Below are 22,112 nucleotides of genomic sequence, written 5' to 3' on the forward strand. Positions count from 1 at the left end.
ATATTTTCAGCTTCATTTTGCAGAGAATGTGATGACTGAAATATATAAGGTGGAATACTGATAAATCATAAAATATCTGTTTCCTATAGTATGTTTTTCTAAAATCTGACCAAGCCTATGCTATATGCTGGCCTCTTGGGAATTATTGATTCTTCCCCTAGAGGCTATGTATTGTTGAACTTAACATTTTGCAAGAACACAGTAGATTTACTAGCTTCTTTGCCTATGATAACAAAGTATAGCCCTCTATTTAAATTTCATTTTTTTCTCATGGAAACTCCTACAGGAAAAGTATTTACTTTTTAAGGAAAATATTGACTTCACAGGTTGCTTTTCTTCCAAATCTGATGTGGAAAATATGACGAAAAAAAAATAATAAATAAACAAACACTAACATTAGATGACCCAACAGAAGTATTCATCTTGGTTAAGACACTTTTTCTATAATATAGCTATTTTCTCTACTAAAATTTCATTTATTTCTCACAACTAGAAATGGGGAATTCAAGATCATTATATCAACACTTGTTATCCAGATAAAGTTTTATTGCATTTTTAAGTGACTTCCTTCAAAACACTGTGAGACCATGCTTGATCAAAGACAAGTAGCATAGTCTATTTTTAAACAAAATAATTATATATTTACAAACACTCTGATATGTGTTGATCTGAACAAATAAATCTCAGATTTATTCTTTGTAAAATTTTAAAGCTAATAGTAAAAATGATTTTCTAATACATTCAATAACATAATATAAAACAAAATTTTTAAACATTTTGAACTTGTTTAAAACTGAATTTTGAATAATATTTGAATATTATAAAATTAAAAATGTATGAGATAGAGAGAAGGAATATGTCAGAGACAGAAAAATAGAAGTGAAATTAATGTTTCTATGTAATAATAGAGACTAGAGAGAACTGCACATTTTAAGTGTCATTGACATATATATGGCACATGTATTTTTTATCATAAGTTATTTAATCTGTAAGCAATGTAATTTAATGATAGTACAAGCTGAAACAGAAAAGAAAAAAAAAATAGCAGTGTTTTCACAAGACACTTTAGTTAGGATTGATCTCCTAAATAATATCCCCCAACCCTACACCATTCAAATAATAGTTCTAGTTCAATCATAAGTCTCTCTCTCTCCCCCTCTCTCTCTCACACACACACACACAAAATATTTTAATTTATTATTGGAATTAATAATCAATTCCTGTAATATATTTTTTAAAAATTCCTATAATATTTAAACGTAGAGTTTTAAATGTACTGGAGAGATAAAGAAAGGTTGCCTTAAGCAGAGAAGTAATATAGCACTTGCTTTCATTTCTAAGACTGCAATTAAAAAAAGTTAATGTGATGGGTCTAGACTTAGAATTTCTAAGGATAAGGAGGTACAAATAAAAGAAGCCAAACAAGTGACATGACAACAATGAAAAAGAAAACAAACACATTTTTAAAACCTATCCCAGGAGACATTTAGCTCCCAAGATGAGAAGTGAAAATTGGTTTATAAGCCAGGAAAGTCAAATATAGATTAATTTTCCTTTAAATTCGGGACAATAAGCAGATTCTGAATAAGATTTTCAGGACCAACTCTGAAGAGATACTTTAATTCATCACACAAAAAATAGTCAGAAAAGGAAACATTTTCTCCCTCTAAAGCAATATAAGTACTCGGATGCTAGCACAGAAATTAATAAATACATTCATTATAATTATGAAGGTTCTTACACAGAATAAAGTCCATCTCAAAATGTATCTTTAAAATTCAATTGCTTCTAAGTGTTTAAAGGTTTATTATTGATATTTTTGAAGCATTCACATTGATTGAGATTTTTGAAAGATCAAGATATAAGCAAAGTCTTATCATTTGAGATACTAGACTCAAAGTGAATCACTATGACTGAAACGAATATTTTTGTTAATCTAACCAAAGTTATATTATGAATGGTTCTATCATTTATATGTTATTTAAAATTAAATTTTACTAATAAATGAAGTGAATATATCTAACAAGTTAAATTTGCTTTCACCAAGAAAATTATTTTCAGGTTATGAAATATTCTGCAATGTATTTAATAATAAATGCATCAATTTATTAATAAATGTATTAATAAATTTAAATGCATTTTAGATATCATTATTTTTACTTACAAAAATGCAATAATCACATAAAAATTTAAGGTTGTGTATGTGCTTTCTTTGAAATATACTTAAGGTTTTAATATATTTTCTAAATTATTACTAGAAGAAATATCTTAATTAGTAAATTAATATAAATAAATAATTAATACACAATATAAATTACTAGGATTCTTGTACTACAAAGTTCAAATTAAGGAAATATGTAGTTTATAGCAAAAACTGTGGCTCCTACTTGTCACATAAAAATTACAAAAATTTATCCTGAAAACAATACCAAAACATGTTATTTATTCTATAAAATCATATTTTAATAGTTCCTTCAAAGTACTAACACAAATGTTTAAATACCCAATATGCACTAGACACATCTAGCTACATTTGAAAAAAATTACTGATAGATAGATACTGCTTGAATAGCTTAAATGTCAACAGAGCTCAACACAAAATTGATGGTGTTGGCTTAATATTTGTTGATCAAGTATGAAGCACCAATCTATAACTGACATTTACTTCAACAAAGCAGTAGTGCTTGCAGTTGTTTAATCATGTATAATTTTTTTAAAGTCACTGAATAAAGTTACTTTATTGAAATCTTACAATCTCATCATTTTGGATGTAAATAAGGTTAGAAAACATGTTTAAGGACATTCATTTGGAGGTAATCAGATATCTTTTTTTTTCACTTATATTTATTAGTTGGAGGCTAATTACTTTACAATATTGTAGTGGTTTTTGTCATACATTGACATGAATCAGCCATGAATTTACATGTATTCCCCATCCCGTTCCCCCCTCCCACCTCCCCCTCTACCCGATCCCTCTGGGTCTTCCCAGTGCACCAGGCCCGAGCACTTGTCTCATGCATCCAACCTGGGCTGGTGATCTGTTTCACCATAGATAATATACATGTTTTGATGCTGTTCTCTCAAAACATCCCACCCTCGCCTTCTCCGACAGAGTCCAAAAGTCTGTTCTGTACATCTGTGTCTCTTTTTCTGTTTTGCATATACAGTTATCATTACCATCTTTCTAAATTCCATATATATGCATTAGTATACTGTATTGAATCTTAAAATGGATAACCAACAAGGACCTACTGTATAGCATGTGAAACTCTGCTCAGTGTTATGTGCATATAGGGTTATTATTACCATCTTTCTAAATTCCATATATATGTGTTAGTATACTGTAATGGTCTTTATCTTTCTGGCTTACTTCACTCTGTATAATGGGCTCCAGTTTCATCCCTCATTAGAACTGATTCAAATGAATTCTTTTTAATGGCTGTGCAATAATCCATGGTGTATATGTACTACAGCTTCCTTATTCACTCGTCTGCTGATGGGCATCAAGGTTGCTTCCATGTCCTGGCTATTATAAACAGTGCTGCGATGAACATTGGGGTGCACATGTCTCTTTCAGATCTAGTTTCCTCCGTGTGTATGCCCAGGAGTGGGATTGCTCGGTCATATGGCAGTTCTATTTCCAGTTTTTTAAGAAATCTCCACACTGTTCTCCATAGCGGCTGTACTAATTTGCATTCCCACCAACAGTGTAAGAGGGTTCCCTTTTCTCCACACCCTCTCCAGCATTTATTGCTTGTAGACTTTTGAATAGCAGCCATCCTGACTGGCGTATAATGGTACCTCCTTGTGGTTTTGATTTGCATTTCTCTGATAATGAGTGATGTTGAGCATCTTTTCCTGTGTTTGTTAGCCATCTGTATGTCTTCTTTGGAGAAATGTCTGTTTAGTTCTTTGGCCCATTTTTTGATTGGGTCATTTATTTTTCTGGAACTGAGCTGCAGGAGTTGCTTGTATATTTTTTAGATTAATCCTTTGTCTGTTGCTTCGTTTGCTATTATTTTCTCCCAATCTGAGGGCTGTCTTTTCACCTTGCTTATAGTTTCCTTTGTTGTGCAAAAAGCTTTTAAGTTTCATTAGGTCCCATTTGTTTATTTTTGCTTTTATTTCCAATATTCTTGGAGGTGGATCATAGAGGATCCTGCTGTGATTTATGTCAGAGAGTGTTTTGCCTATGTTCTCCTCTAGGAGTTTTATAGTTTCTGGTCTTACATTTAGATCTTTAATACATTTTGAGTTTATTTTTGTGTATGGTGTTAGAAAGTGTTCTAGATATCTTTGCCACTATAGTCAACTGAAGGATAATGTTTTCTATAAGTGTTAAATATTTATTTATTTGATATATCACTATGTCTCAGCACATCACAGTGTTTATTATGCTCCCTAATATAGAGAAAAATCTGATATATCAAGATTCAATTCACCTAAAACCTAATATGTAATATATATTCTAAGTTATTATGGACTAACATTTGCGAACAAGTTTCTCATATATTTTCTTATGCCAAGACACACGGTCATGGAATATAGTAGAATCAGCATATATAATGTACTTGAAGATTGTAATGCCAAATTAATGGGTCAATATCTAGTTTTCTTTGAATAATGTTAATTTTAAAGCATTCTCCAAGATGTGCCAAAAAGATCTAATTCTTCTTGATGTATAATTCAAATCACCTCAGTGCATCTCCTGTTGATTGCAAAACTAATGGCAAAAATAATAAGCATTATTGCACTTATGTAGATTGCATAAAGTCTGAACCACACAATGGAAGCTCAAATCACATTTTCTGTTCATGTCATGTGAAAGATTAAGGCTACAGATGCAAAAGCTGCAAGGAGATTAGTATAATGTGTATCTTACTTACAACAAAAGCATGGTTGCCAATATAAATTTCTCATCTCTGCATATTAAAATTGCTATCCATGTCTCTTTTGGGCAAAGAAAAAAAATGCACTGTAAATTTTGTTTTTTTTAAATTGTGTAGACTACTCCCAACCTCAAAAACAAAAACAAACAAAAACTCGCAAGAAAAACTGAAACATGAACTCTGAACTTTTCAAGAAAGCAAAAGTGGAAATATAAACAATTTCATAGTTCATTGAAAGGTCCTACCAAGGCCCTAGTTACATTACTTTGAGAAATGTATGAAGCAGTTTTGAAAATAATGCAAATGTAAATGATCTTGAGAAATTCCAAAAACAAAAGCCTGAGGGCTGGATACATTATTTTTTCATCTGGCAAAGAAAATAGGAAAAAAAAAATCAGTATTTCTGAAATGTGTCTCTAAGCTCTTCAGAATGTTTGAGACAATTGCAGCTGTCAAACATTTTACACCTTTTAACACTCAATCTGTTCTTGAGTGAATGAATTCTAAATTAAGACCATTTTAAAATAGGACTTAATGGTGTATCTGGTCTTTGGGTCCATAGAGAAATTGATTTTTTAAAGCATGTCCCTTTGCTTAATTTAATGCATAGAAAATATATGCCTCCTAGGTGTAATAGTATACAATTTGTGCACTACTAGAGAATTTAATTTTTTAATCATTTCTTTGTAAAATTTAATAATGATTTGCTTTTAATCAGTTTATTCAATTTTAGAAGCTTTATGTGGCTTGTCAACAACCTATATGAGTTGTACACATAGAAAAATAAGAGATAAACCTCAATTACATCTAGAGACATGTACTAAATATAATAAAATTTTTCTTTAAAAAAAGTTACTTTTAGATTAAAAAGCTTTTGAAACTGTTCTCTCATATTTTCAACAACCTGTTTGTTCTATAACAAAGTAATTAAAAATTTTCTGTAGTACAAAGAAAACAGTAGGTAATTAAAAACTCTGTATAGCATAAGTGGACAAGATAACAGGGAATGGCTTTTACAAAAATACTTGAAATTAATATTTCATTAGTGGAAACCAATTTTGTGAATTCTACAGAGTACTTTGTCATTGTAAATATACATATATGCATTGTTAAAAATATTAGGCTCTGCATACCACTTAAGGTACAGATTAAAGACAAAGATATTTCACTGGAGAAATATTTATACTATATGAACATCTATATTTATATTATAAATATATTATGGATATTTCTTATTACATATGCATAAGTAAGTAAGTAAGTAAAGTCGCTCAGTCGTGTCCAACTCTTTGTGACCCCATGGACTGTAGCCTACCAGGTTCCGCTGTTCATGGAATTTTCCAGGCAAGAGTACTGGAGTGGCTTGCCATTTCCTTCTCCAGGGGATCTTCCCAACCCAAGGATCGAATCCGGGTCTCCAGCATTGCAGACAAACGCTTTACCGTCTGAGCTACCAGGGAAGCCCACATATGCATATATATATATTTAATATATGAAATAGAAAACCAGGAAAGGATATAGTTCATAAAATAACCATTTCAAAAATACCTGCTTTAATTCTATTTTGGGCAGAGATTGGTACATTTTCATACATAGAAGCATAGTTTTTAAAAATCCATAAGAAATATGAACTAATTTCTATAAAATTCTACCTTTCACTATCAATAAATATTATATAGTTCTCTAAAGCAATGTTCTATTAATTTCACTTTAAAATTCTCTGCAAAATGAGAAAGACTGAACATTATTAGTTGATGGCATTATTTTTCCCAGTGCATCAATTTAGAGAGATGTATCTGGATGTACTACTTAAAAAATGCCAAATAAACTGGTTACTTTATAATGTATCTCACTATTTTCATTTCACATATTTTGTGACTCACACAGACTGTAACCCACCAGACTCCTCTGTCAATGGGATTCTTCAGACAAGAATACTGGAGTGGTTTGCCATTGCCTTCTCCAGATCACATATTTAAGGCAAAAATGAAAGATAAAGTATGGTATTCAAAGTGCCATCCAACTTCATGGTTCTCTTTATGAATATGTTTTCATCTTCTCATATGCTCTGTCAGCACTTAAGAAGTTGTGATTTCTTGTAATCACAGTGAATTAATACCAGTTTAATCATAGTACCAAGTTGATATTTTTAAATAATTGGAAACGTTTTGTTTATTTTCTATTTCTTTCTCTCTAATATATATTTTACTGAGACTTTTGTGATAATAGTACAGAACACAAGCTTTAGCAGAAACTTTCATTCTTGGAACTAACTGGCTATTCACATGTTGAATTTTAATGTTTGCAGAAAGGAGTTAACCTTGAAACAATAGGTCATTTCTAAAAAAGTCCTAGGGTAGTTTTATTTTTTAACTGTTTGTTACATTATACTGAAGAAAAAAAAAATGAAAGTAAATGTATTGTGTTGTGCTCATTCAGTTGTGTCCAACTGTTTGGACCCCATGGACTGTAGCCCTCCAGGTTCCTCTGTCCAAGGGATTATCCCAGTAGGAATACTAGAGTGGGTTGTCATTTCCTTCTCCAGGGGATCTTCCTGATTCAGGGATCAAACTTGTATCTCCTGCATTTGCAGGTGAAATCTTTACCACTGAGATGCCTGGGGAGCTGTAAATGTATTGGAAGACCTATATTTCCATTAGGACAGTTAAAAAAAGGAAATAAAAACCAAATTCATGTTTGTTTAATATAAAAAGAAACATTTTTTTAGTTTAGATATAAATCATTTTAAAATTAAGTGTTTAATGGCAATATCCACACATAATTAATATCCATAAGTTTATTTAGTTTTATATTTCAAATGTCAAAGGACAAACCTGACATATGGAAATCTGGCTATAGATTTTAGGAGTAAGCAAGACATTTTCCATGTGATGAAACACTGGGTAACTATTGTGGAGAACCAATTTTTTGAGTTGATACATTGATAAATATTTTATGTCAACAAGGAACAAAAAGTAAAAGACAGTGCCACAAACATGAAAAGGAAATAAAAAGTTGAAGTAAGTTATTTCAAATTGAATTAAAGAAAAGGTTACATGCACAGGAAGAGGAGTATGAAGGATTTATGTTAAAAGTCTGACAGATTAACTGACTGAATAAGACATGCTAAAATGTTTTTTGAATAAACCAAATGCTATCTGCCTTAGAAATCGTCTGCACTTCATGATTAGAAGGCACAGATTCAAATCAATGGCTTTTTGAATACTAAAAATATAAATATTATATTTTGGTATTTTCAAAATAAAAGCATGTCACCTAAGATTAAAATGTTGCCTAAAATCTACTTTTTACATAATAAGAAAGGAAACAAATCTTCTATGTAGATATACATTTGATTCTGTATTTGTATGGGATACTAAGAATTAATCTCTCCCTCTACTTAGTTAAGTTTCTTCAGACATAAAATGATGATGTTTCTGCTAGCTAGGGTAGGGAACGAATACACAAATTGTGTCAAATATGTAAATTAGTATTGCTAAGAAGCTGACTGAAATTTGGTCTAAGAGAATCTACAGCAATCAGAGTAGAAAAATAAACGGAATCCAGATAGGAAAAGAATAAGTGAAACTCTCACTGTTTGCAGATGACATGATCCTCTACATAGAAAACCCTGAAGACTCTACCAGAAAATTACTAGAGCTAATCAATGAAAATAATAAAGTTGCAGGATATAAAATTAACGCACAGAAATCCCTTGCATTCTTATACACTAACAATGAGAAAAGAGAGAAATTAAGGAAACAATACCATTCAACATTGCAACAAAAAGAATAAAATACTTAGGAGTATATCTACCTAAAGAAACAAAAGACCTTTACATAGAAAACTATAAAACACTGATGAAAGAAATCAAAGAGGACACAAACAGATGGAGAAATATACCGTGTTCATGGATTGGAAGAATCAATATTGTCAAAATGACTATACTACCCAAAGCAATCTATAGATTCAATGCAATCCCTATCAAGCTACCAACGGTATTCTTCACAGAACTAGAACAAATAATTTCACAGTTTTTATGGAAATACAAAAAACCTTGAATAGCCAAAACAATCTTGAGGAAGAAGAATGGAACTGGAAGAATCAACCTGCCTGACTTCAGGCTCTACTACAAAGCCACAGTCATCAAGACAGTATGGTACTGGCACAAAGACAGAAATATAGATCAATGAAACAGAATAGAAAGCCCAGAGATAAATCCACATACCTATGGACACCTTATCTTTGACAAAGGAGGCAAGAATATACAATGTAAAAAAGACAACCTCTTTAACAAGTGGTGCTGGGAAAACTGATCAACTACTTGTAAAAGAACGAAACTAGAACACTTTCTAACACCATACACAAAAATAAACTCAAAATGGATTAAAGATCTAAATGTTTAAGACCAGCAACTATAAAACTCCTATAGGAGAACATAGGCAAAACACTCTCTGACATAAATCACTGCAGGATCCTCTATGACCCACCTCCCAGAATATTGGAAATAAAAACAAAAATAAACAAATGGGACCTAATTAAAACTAAAACCTAATTAAACATAAAACAAGTATATTACCAAGGGTGAAACAGATCACCAGCCCAGGTTGGATGTATGAGACAAGTGCTCAGGGCTGGTGCACTGGGAAGACCCAGAGGGATGGGATGGAGAGGGAGGCGGGAAGGGGGATTGCGAAGGGGAACACATGTAAATCCATGGCTGATTCGTGTCAATGTATGGCAAAAACCACTACAATATTGTAAAGTAATTAGCCTCCAACTAATAAAAATAAATGGGAAAAAAAAGAAATATTTTGATATTATTTTGGTTTTCTCTTGGCACAGGGTGGGGGGGGGGGGCGAGCATGAGCAACCAAGCCATTTATTTAAAATGTGTGCCAATCCTATTTAACCTTCTAATGCTCATTATACTCAGGTGAACCATTATGACACAGAATGTGTAAGAAGGGACATTCTACAATATTCTTTCTATCCCCTGATCCCTAAGTAGCAGTATATTCCTGTTCTGTTTCTATGCTTGTACTGTATCATGCAGAGATGTAACCAGTGTTCACTTATTTTGCACAGTTAAAACTCACTGAAAAAATTCTAAAAGTGATTCTACAGTATTTTCATGAATAAAATAAAATTAAATTTGGATTTTTATTTCATTAAATTAAATTCAAGTTCTACAATACTTTTGTTTGTAAAAATTAAAGGGAAATTTTGTAATTAAATTAAATATCCAAACCACAATGTATGTTTCTTATAATAGAACAATCTGATCTTTTCCCTGTAATTTTAATCATTATACCTGAATTTCAAATGTGAAGAGAAATATAAACATACTCGTATTTTAAATAATAAATACTACTTGATTTAAATAAGGTCTAAGAATAGAGTGCTTTTCCTAGTAAAAGTTATTTTGTTTTGATTTGTTTTGTTTTGTTTTGATTTTGCAATACAGATTTTTCTTTCAGGTTGACTAAGTTAAAAGAAGAATTTGATACGTGGTTTTGAACTAAATATGTATGCATTTCTATTTATTTAAACTTTATTTCCTATAAACAAAGCTAATGCATCATTCAGAGACCCAGGTTTGCTCCCTGGTTGGGGAAGATCCCCAGAGAAGGAAATGGCAACCCACTCCAGTATTCTTGCTTGGAGAATTCCATGGACAGAGGAACCTTGTTGGGCTACAGTCCATGGGGTCACACAGAGTTGGACACAACTGAGCAGCTCACACGTACACACACACACCCATATTTTCAACATAACATCATATATGGTTATCAATAAACTCCGAAGACCTATCATAAAACTTTCATTTTGAAAAATTGGCACTTTCAAGAATGAACACAAAACATTCCCAGCTATCATTTCACTCTTTAGTTCAAATAATTTAAATGAGATACATTAGAAAGAAGATATAATTCAAAATTAACTATATAATCTAAATCGATATCTTTAGGAGTCATAAACATATAATAGAATGCAGTCCTAACACTAATAAATAAACGTGGTGACATTAAACCTAAAAATATTAATAAATATGTGTAAATTCTTGACCAAAAACGTCTCAAAGAACAAATACTTTACATAAGTGAATCGATTTTCACTCCATGCATAATCAAAATCCAAACATATTCTGGGGCAAAAATATACATTTATGAGCATGTAGTAATTTATTAATAAATTCTCTCACAATACTTTTGGTCAAATTTTGTTTGTCTGTTTAAGGATAACATACTATGGTATATTTAGGAGAAGCTTACACAAAGAGTAACCTAGAATAGTGTCTGGCATGGTTAAATATTTGACAAATATTTGTCAAGTGAATGAAAACATGTTGAAACATTTGAATGTCAATATGCCACAATCACCCTGTGACACTAATTCTAGCTAAGTGAAAATTAACAAAACAAAAGGATGAAAGATAAAATTCTGTAGTATATGCTTGTATCTAATCCAGTTCTCACCTTTTTCAGACAAATTTTCCAAATGGCTTTTTTGTCAGACTTTTGTATAACCTATTTCTGTTATAATGAACATTCTTCTGAGTCTCTGCTTTGGTTTTCAAAATCATGGGTACTCCTCCAATTAGAGCTTCTGGAACCTTACAACCTCTATGATTTTTAATCTTAAAAGAAGAAAGAGCACTTTTTGCTGACTCTGTTTAGGCTGAATTCTCAAATCTAAAACACCAAATAAAACATCTCTGATATTCATTAGACCAAAAAGACCTATCATTTGTTATGTTTCAGGTCTTGCTATGTGTTAAGAATACTTTTGTTAAAAAGAAAAAAAAGAAGAAGAAGAAGAAGAAATGTTTCCAGATCACCTGGCATTTATATGCTTTTGAAAAATATGCATCTAATGGAAGGCATGCTAATACACAGGCCTCTATTTAGCACTGTTGAGCGTTTTGTCCTTCTATGATTGGTTTGCTGTCTAAATACAAACCAATTGCAACTTAACCATAGTAAGTTGCTTTAAAATGAGCAAGCTAGGTGTCACTTTACTATAGTTGATTGATCCAAGTTATCTCTACAAATCATAGAAAATCAGCTCAATGGAACTACTATTGGCACTTTAAATTTTAGAATATGATAAAGCACCTAACTCGTTGTCTCCATACATATATCTGTATCTATATAGCAAATAGGTTGTAATCATTTAAAATGTTGATATTACAAAGGTCACAAAACTAGAGTCCACACAAATTTCACCTGGATTATTATACTTGAAATCACTTTACAAATATTAAATTTAGAGTGTAAATATTTTAAATACTATTTCAAATGAAAGAAATGCCTTCTTTGGTTTTCAAAGAACATCTAAACTCTATATTGTTTCAGAAATAATTTATGAGACAATAGGGAAACGTCTAAAATATGCTATATGTAGTACCAAAAAATAGAAAAAATTTCATTCTGTTGACTAAACAGTTGCGGTGATTCCATTTTATGATTTTTTGAATTTGATAGCATTTTTAAAGTATCTAAATTTGACAACTGAGTAGAAAGATCGTGGACTCAGTTTTCAAATATCTATAACTGTGCTCCTTACTTGATATGTAACTTCTACTGACAAAGTATTTTGTAAGGTCAGTGCATATTTATACTTTAAACAACTGAGACAAGAGTTCACCATCTTATATTTTCATAAAGTAATGGTAATTAGGACCAAATTCAGAATAGATTTCATTACCATAATGTTTTCTATTACTTCTATATACTGCATCTTGGTGGCATGCAGGAGTACAAATCAAATGTTTATTACAAAGCAAGAAAACTAAGTCATTTCTCTAGTTTTCATTGACTTAGCAATCAAGGAAGTCACTTGGCTTTTACCATTAATGTATAATCCCCATTTTAGTATTTAATAATGCATAAGATATATCATTACCAGTCACATTTTTAAGATAGATCTAAAAGAGGAACTTTTGCACCTCAAATACTATTATAAATATTGTTATCTCTATAAATATTCAACAATTATAATTCTCTATGGGTCATTCTCTAAGTATGTCAGGGAGCTTGTAAAAGCAGGACAGAGATAACAACAAAAACAAGGATACAGACGTAAAAGAAGGAAGACATATAAATGCCCCAAGTAATATCTCATAATATTATCTATATTTTGCTTTGCTTTTAGGTAATCTCAGTTTTGAACCATAGTGCTTAAATAGCATTTCTATACATTCTGTCAGGATGAATTCATCTTTGTTCCCACAGGAAGTTTTTACTGTGCATGTTAAAGAACTCACAAAATGAGTGGTTAAATCTACCCAAGCTTACAAAACTACTAATTTCTGGACTCAGACAATTTGATCCTGTTGTTTATATTCTTTGTTTTGTTAAATGTTTTGTTTTGCTAAATGTGTCTATACGTGAATCAGACTGTAGTCCACTAGGCTCCCCTGTCCATAAAATTTCCCAGGCAAGAATACTGGAGTGAGTTGCCATTTCCTTCTTCAGGGGATCTTCCTGATTCAGGGATCTAACTCACATCTCCTGTATTGACAGAGAGATTCTTTACCACTGAACCAACAGGGAAGCCCATACATATCATACACAGATAATATTAACATACAATAGAATTCACATATACATGTGTGATAAACTATAATTTTAACTGTTCTTCAGCTTTCATATCAGTTCTATGAATACTCTCAGATTCATAAAAATGTTATGATATAATTAGCAGATGAAACTCTAATACCCATTTAAATAAATACTGATTGCCTCCCTGTTTCCTTTATTTTGAAAATTTTAAAATCATTGAATTTAGCCCAAGAATTTGACATGATTAAAAGGAAAATTTTGCTTTTCATCTGTCTTGTAAAGTATTTTGTCATCCTCAAAGAAATAATGTTAAATAGACGACCATAAACAAAAGGGAAAGGCTACCCACTCCAGTATTCTGACCTGAAGAATTCTATGGACTGTATAATCTGTGGGGTCGCAAAGAGTCGTACACAACTGAGTGACTTTCACTTTCACTTCACTTTCAAACAAATTACAATGCCAGAAATTTTTGGCTCTTAATCAAATTAATTACTATTAATCAAGCTTCTTTGCTTTTCTTTTCACAAAGGCTTTTCTGTTATATTTAGCTTAACAAACTTTTGAGAATGTGTCTCCATAGAAAATACATTTTCTTACCTCATGACAAAAAGAACTGATGGAATCAAAGATAAAAACTTTACCTTCATTCTTGTGTGTGTGTGTGTTAGTTGCTTAGTTGTGTCCAACTGTTTGTGACCCCATGGACTGTAGCCCACCAGGATCCTCTGCCCATGGAATTCTCCATGCAAGAAAAATGGAGGGGGGTAATCATGCTCTTCTACAGGGGATTTTCCCAACCCAAGCATCTAACCTGGGTCTATTGTATTGCAGGCAGATTTTTTTTACAGCCAGAGCCATGAGGAAAGCACCTCCTTCATCCTTCAGTCAGTTTAGTTGCCCAGTCGTGTTCAACTATTTGCAACCCCATGGACTGCAGCATGCAGTCCCTGTCTTTACCAACTCGTTGTCTTTTACCAACTCCTGGGGCTTGCTCAAACTCATGTTCATTGAGTTCGTGATGCCATCCAAAATCACATTCTCTGTCATACACTTCTCCTCCTGCCTTCAGTCTTTCCCAGCATCAGTGTCTCTTCTAATGAGTCAGTTCTTCACATCAGGTGGCCAAATTATTGGAGGTTCAGCTTCAGCATTAGTCCTTCCAATGATTGGCTGGTTTGACCTATTTGCATTCCAAAGGAGTCTCAAGAGTCTTCTTCAACACCACAGTTCAAAAGCATCAATTTCTCTGCACTCAGGTTTTTTGTTGTCAAACTCTCACATGCATACATTGCTACTCGAAAAACTATAGCTTTGACTATATGGACCTTTGTTGGCAAAGTTAATGTCTCTGCTTTTAAATATGCTGTCTAGGTTGGTCATAACTTTTCTTCCAAGGAGTAAGTGTCTTTTAATTTCATGGCCTCTGTCACCATCTGCAATAATTTTGGAGCCCAAGAAAATAAAGTGTGTCACTGTTTCCATTGTTTCCCCATCTATTTGCCATGAAGTGATGGGACCAGATGCCATAACCTTAGTTTTCTGAATGTCGAGTTTTAAGCCAGCTTTTACACTCTTCTCTTTCATTTTCATCAAGAGCCTCTTCAGTTCCTCTTTGCTTTCTCCCATAAGCATGGTGTCATCTGCATATCTGATGTTACTAATATTTCTGCCAGCAATCTTTATTCCAGCTTGTGCTTCCTCCAGCCCAGAATTTCACATGATGTACACTGCATATAACTTAAATAAGCAGGGTGACAATATACAGCCTTGATGTACTCCTTTCCCGATTTGAATCATTTGAAACAGTACCTTATTCCATGTTCTAACTGTTGCTTCTTGACCTGCATACAGATATCTCAGGAGGCAGGTAAGGTGGCCTGGTATTCCCATCTCTTGAAGAATTTTCCACAGTTTGTTGTGATGCAAACAGTCAAAGGCTTTGGCATAATCAATAAAGCAGAAGTAATTTTTTTTTTCTGGAATTATTTTGCCTTTTCTATGATGCAACAGAGGTTGGCAATTTGATCTCTGCTTCCTCTACCTTCTCTAAAACCAGCTTGAACATCTGGAAGTTCTTGGTTCATGTACTGTTGAATCCTAGCTTGGAGAATTGTGAGCATCACTTTGCTAGCACGTGAGATGAGTGCAACTGTGTAGTAGTTTGAACTCTTTGGCATTGCCTTTCTTTGGGATTGGAATGAAAACACCTTTTCCAGTCCTGTGGCCACTGCTGAGTTTTCCAAATTTGCTGGTATGTTGAGGGCAACACTTTAACAGCATCATCTTTTAGGATTTGAAATAGCTCAACTGGAATTCCATGTCCTCCACTAGCTTTCTTCATAGTGATGCTACCTGAGGCCCACTTGACTTCACACTCCAGGATGCCTGTCTCTAGATGAGTAACCACACCATCATGGTTATGTGGGTCATTATGATCTTTTTTGCATAGTTCTTCTGTGTATTCTTGCCACCTCTTCTTAATATCTTCTGCTTCTGTTATGTCTATATCATTTCTGTTCTTTTTTTTTATTGTGTCCTTCTATGCATGAAATGTTCCCTTACTATCTCTAATTTTCTTGAAGAGACCTCTAGTCTTTCCTATTCTACTGTTTTCCTCTGTTTCTTAGCATTGATTATTGAAGAATGCTTTCTTATCTCTCCTTGCTATTATTTGGAACACTGCATTCAGATGGCTGTATCTTTCCTTTGCTCCTTTGCCTTTCACTTCTCTTCTTTGCTCAGCTATTTGTAAGGCCTTCTCAGACAACGCTTTTGCCTTTTTGCATTTCTTTGTATTGGGGATGGTTTTGATCACCGTCTCCTGTACAATGTCAGGAACCTCTGTCCATAGTTCTTCAGGCACTCTGTCTATGAGATCTAATCCTTTGAATCTATTTGTCACTTCCATTGTATAGTCAATCTTAAGAGATCTGATTTAGGTCATACCTGAATGGTCTAGTGGTTTTCCCTCCTTTCTTCAATTTAAGTCTGAATTTGGCAATAAGGAGTTCATGAACTGAACCACAGTCAGATCCCAGTCTTGATTTTGCAGACTGTATAGAGCTTCTCCATCTTTGGCTGCAAAGAATATAATCAATCTGATTTCAGTATTGACCATCTGGTGATGTCCATGTGTAGAATCATCACTTGTATTGTCGGAAGAGGGTGTTTTCTATAATCAATGTGTTCTCTTAGCAAAACTCTGTTAACCTTTGCCTTGTTTCATTTTGTTCTCCAAGGTCAAATTTGCCTGTTATTCCATGTATCTTTTGACTTCCTACTTTTGTATTCCAGCCCCTTATGATGTAAAGGACCTCTTTATTTGGTGTTAGAATGTCTTGTAGGTCTTGATAGAACCATTCAACCTCAGTTTCTTCAGCATTAGTGGTTGGGGCATAGACTTGGATTACTGTGATATTGAATGGTTTGCCTTGGAAATGAACAGAAATCATTCTGTAGTTTTTCAGACTGCACCCGAGTACGACATTTCAGACTTTTTTTTGACTATGAGGGCTACTCCATTCTTCTAAAGGATTCTTAAAAAAACTCAAAAGGTAAATGATTGGAAGGCATTTTTTAAGTTTCTCTGTTTAAACCCTTGTTCTCCACTTAACCTACACATTTAATCCACTTATGAATAATTTAGCAAAAATATCATTTTCAGGCTCTATTCCCAGAGTAAATGATAGCATTGGCCTGGAGTGGTACCTGGTGTCAGTATAATTTTTTGCCTTTTTTTTTTAAACTGTGATTTTATATATATATATATATATATATATATATATATATATATATATACTTATATGAAAATACATATATATGATAATATATATATATTAAAATATATGAAATATATGAAAAAATATATATTAAAATTTACTGAAAAAGAATTTCCATTAGTAAGATCCCACAAGTGATTCATCTGCACATAGAAATTTGAGATGCATTCATTTTAACTACTCTAAAAATCATTCATATGTACTTTTTTCATTTAAAGCTTTGTATCTGTGATTAAAGTTTGGTGCAGCTGTTAGGTAGCAGTCAAGTAGCTATGATGGATATACATAAACTGCAAACAAACTTCTTTAGACATTAAAATGATGAAATGTTTTGTAATGACTTTTCATCAAAATTTCAGTTTAGATATGTAAATATAGTATTAAATTTCATTGATATTTGTCATCTGATATTTGGACATCTGATTAGATGTCCTACTTTGATATAGAAAGTATGCTAACATTAATAAATTTAAAACTTTTTGACAGATCTCTGTTTAACTAGTTCATTGGTCAAACAAAGTTCATTTTTTTGTTAAATAAATAATAAATAAATAATAAAACCTATTGAATTTTGACCTCTGTAAGCTGTATGTACCTAATTAGGATACTGCTACTTTCATTTACTTTTTTACTGCCAAAATGAGTTTTATGCTTAGGAAAAGTTAGATATGTGTTCACAGAGATCCTAATATTACTACACTTGCTTTTAAATTTATTTCATTTATTTAAAATTTTATGCTAACTAATACAATATGAATATAAAATAATTGCTTCAAAGAAGATAAAATTGAACTTTTAATAAAGAATTGTAAAGGGCAACTTTCACTAAGATTTGTCAGGTAATTATGTGTAAGTAACATAAGAGCAGAAGATTCAGAAAATGTACTATAAAATTTCATATTCATAAAACTTTTCAAGACTGCTAAATGCACATTGTATTTTATGGGATTCAAAACTGGAAGTTGCAGACTATGTATTATGGGTGTGGTTTGTGTAATAAAGATGATGCATGACTCTAACTGGTGTATAACTAACCAGTGAACATATATCTAAAGAAAAGGCAAAAGCCCTACATCAAATAATGGAAGGTAAATGTGCACTTCTTTGTTTCAACTATTTATGAATCACGTATACTTAAGGTAGGGCTTCCCAGGTGGCTCCATTGGTAAAGAATCTGCCGACCAATGCAGGAGATGCAAGAAACATGGGTTTGATCCTTGGGTCAGGAAGATCCCCTGGAGGAGGAAATGGCAGCTCACTCCCTTATTCTTGCCTGGAGAATCCTATGGACAGAGGAGGTTGAGGGCTACAGTTCATAGGATTGCAAACAGTCAGACACAACTGAAGCCACTTAATATGCACACACACACACACACACACACACACACGTGTTCTTATAAATAAAAACCTTCTAAACAAAATTTGTTAATCTTATCAATAAAATTTAACTCTAATTTCATGTCTTTGTGGTTTAATTCTTGGTGTGTACATGAATATATGTGCATGTAGAGAAAATTTTCCCAATGATCTGAGATGGACACAATTAAATAAATTTATCTTTGTCATTTTAGAAACTCAACAATGAGTTATTTATTTATGTATTTTTTAAATTTATTTTAATTGGAGGGTAATTTATTTAAAATATGTGATGGGTTTTGCCATATATTGACATGAGTCACACACGAGTGCACATGTGTCTCCTCATCCTGAACTGCCTCCCACCTCCCTCCCCACTCCCTCCCTCTAGGTTGTCCCAGAGCAAGGGCTTTGAGTGCCCTGCTTCATGCATCAAACTTGCACTGGCCATCTATTTAAGAAATGGTAATATACATGTTTCAATGTTATTCTCTCAAGACATCCCACACTCTCCTTCTTCCACATAGTCCAAAAGTCAGTTCTTTACATTTGTGTTTCTTTTGCCTCCTTGCATATAGGATCATCATTACCATCATTCTAAATTCCATATATATGTGTTAATATACTGTATTGATATTTCTCTTTCATGACTTACTTCACACTGTATAATAGTCTCCAGTTTTGTCCACCTCATTACAACTGACTCACATGTGTTCTTTTTTTTTATAGCTGAGTAATATAGATCACTTTCTAACACCATACACAAAATTAAACTCAAAATGAATTAAAGATCTAAATGTAAGGCCACATAAATTATTTACCCAACATGAGATGAAATAGTATTTTTTATTAAATTACACAACTATACATTTCCAATTAAAGAAAAACTACAATGAACTTCTGTTTGTTACATGTATGTGTGAAGAATGCTTTTCTTGCAGTCATTGTATTTCTTCAACAGATATCTAAATTCGTAAGTACAATTTCATTCCTATGTAATGGAAAAGAAACCTGACATTCAGATAAGACGATAAGGAACAGATCTGAGATTCAAACAAAGAAAGTTTCTGACTTTTGAGATCTTTGTGGGCTTAATCACTGCATGTCAATATTCCTCCAGAATGTTCCCTGAAAGAATGGGCAGGAAAAAAGGCAAGTTCTCAAGCAAGATTCAATTTTGAGACTGGTTTTTAGCCCAAGTGCACATTTGTGTAACTTTGGGCAAATAGCTTTTCCTTTAGCCAAAACTCCAGATCGGTGGAGTGCAGAGATTGTGTATATTATTTTAAATATTCACTTTAGAATTGAAAGATTTTTTTTTTATATTCTCATATCAGGGACACATTTTTTAATTAACAGGTTGACCAGAGATACATTTTCTCCTTATTTTCTTGACTATTATCTCATCTTATTCTTCTAACTCACATGAGAATAACCCTCTGATAATGGTATGAAATCAAACAAAAACTTCAGTTTAACAGTTAATTGAAATTTGTGGTAGAAATGATTGAAGTTATTATATTAGAAGTTAATCATTAGTGTTTATGATTTTCAAATCTGCTCTGTCCTGGTTCTGTTTAGTTGACTTTGCTTCTTGATGGTTTATACTGTCTATACCTGAAATATCTAAGTATGATACCTGGGTTACTTGCTAAGATTTTTCTTTAACAGTAAAATTCTACAGCTTACTTGTAGAGTAATGATTGTAGTTCATCATGAATGAGCAAAACACTCAGGGTATGGCTATGCTGATCTTTCTGTTCTGAACAAATTTAGTTATCAGATGAATGCCAAACATTTTTTTGTTAAATTTGGCAAATACAAGTAATCCATGTTTAAACTGAAGAGGAATTTATGTAAGTCCTATATGCTATATCAGGAGAAGAAACTGGCAACCCACTCCACCATTCTTGCCTGGAGAACTCCGTGGGCAGAGGAGCCTGGAGGGCTAGATTCCATGGATTCACAAAGAGTAGGATATGACTGAGTGACTGGCACACATATGCTATATCAAGGTGCCTATCTGAGGAATGTCAAAGTCAGATTTACTTATGTGACTCATTCTAAAATGATATGAAAATAAATTGCTATATGTTTTATTTTTATATACTCATATAATCCTTGAATTTTAAAAAATTAATTAATTTATTTTAATTGGAGGCTAATTACTTTACAATATTGTCATGGTTTTTGCCAATATTGACATGAATCAGCCATGGGTGTACATGTGTTCCCAATCCAGAACCCCCCTCCCACCTCCCTCCCCATCCCATCCCCCAGGGTCATCCCAGTGCACCAGCCATGAGCACCCTCTTTCATCCATCAAACCTGGACTGGTGATCTGCTTCACATATGATAATATACACGTGTCAATGCTACCCTCTCAAATCATCCCACCCTCGCCTTCTCCCACAGAGTCCAAAAGACTATTCTTTACATCTGTGTCTCTTTCTCTATCATATAAGGTCATTGTTAACATCTTTCTAAATCCCATACATATGCGTTAGTATACTGTACTGGTGTTTTTGTTTCTAACTTACTTCATTCTGTATAATACCCTCCACTTTCATCTACCTCATTAGAACTGATTCAAATGCATTCTTTTTAATAGCTGATTAATATTCCATTGTGTAAGCCTACCATAGCTTTCTTATCCATTTGTCTGCCGATGGACATTTAGGTTGCTTCCATGTCCTGGCTATTGTGAACAGTGCTACTATGATCATTGGGGTACATGTGTCTCTTACAATTCTGGATTCCTCAGTGTGTATGCCCAACAGTGGGATTGCTGGGTCATATGGCAGTTCTATTTCCAGGTTTTAAGGAATCTCCACACTGTTATCCATAGTGGCTGTACTAGTTTGAATTGCCACCAACAGTGTAAGCAGGTTCCTTTTTCTCTGCACTTTCACTCCAGCATTTATTCTTTGTAGACTTTTTGATAGTAGCCATTCTGACTGGCATGAGATGATACCTCACAGTGGTTTTGATTTGCATTTCTCTGATAATGAGTGATGTTGAACATTTTTTCATATGTTTCTTAGTCATCTGTATGTCTTCTTAGAGAAATGTCTGTTTAGGTCTTTTGCCCATTTTTTGATTGGGTTGCTTATTTTTCTGGAATTGAGCTGCATGAGCTGCTCATATATTTTTGAGATTAATTCTTTGCCAGTTGCTTCGTTTGCTATTATTTTCCCCATTCTGAAGGCTTTCTTTTCACCTTGCTTATAGTTTCCTTTGTTATGCATAAGCTCTCAAGTTTAGTTAGGTCCCATTTGCTTATTTTTGCTTTAATTTCCATTACTCTGGGAGGTGGATCATAGAGGATCCTGCTCTGATTTATGTCAGAGAGTGTTTTGCCTATGTTTTCCTCTAGGAGTTTTATAGTTTCTGCTCTTAAGTTTAGATCTTTAATCCATTTTGAGTTTATTTTTTTGTATGGTGTTAGAAAGTGTTCTAGTTTCATTCTTTTACAAGTGGTTGACCAGTTTTCCCAGCACCACTTGTTAAAGAGGTTG

General features: G+C 33.0%; 1 protein-coding gene across 6 annotated transcripts in view; it reads right to left on the reverse strand.

The window, feature by feature from the left end:
• PCDH11X (protocadherin 11 X-linked) overlaps positions 1-22,112 on the reverse strand; it is a 904,836-nt gene that overhangs the window by 204,762 nt on the left and 677,962 nt on the right. The gene's annotated exons all lie outside the window — the stretch shown is intronic.

The sequence above is a fragment of the Dama dama genome, chromosome X (genome assembly GCF_033118175.1).
Source record: "Dama dama isolate Ldn47 chromosome X, ASM3311817v1, whole genome shotgun sequence".
NCBI lineage: Eukaryota > Metazoa > Chordata > Mammalia > Artiodactyla > Cervidae > Dama > Dama dama.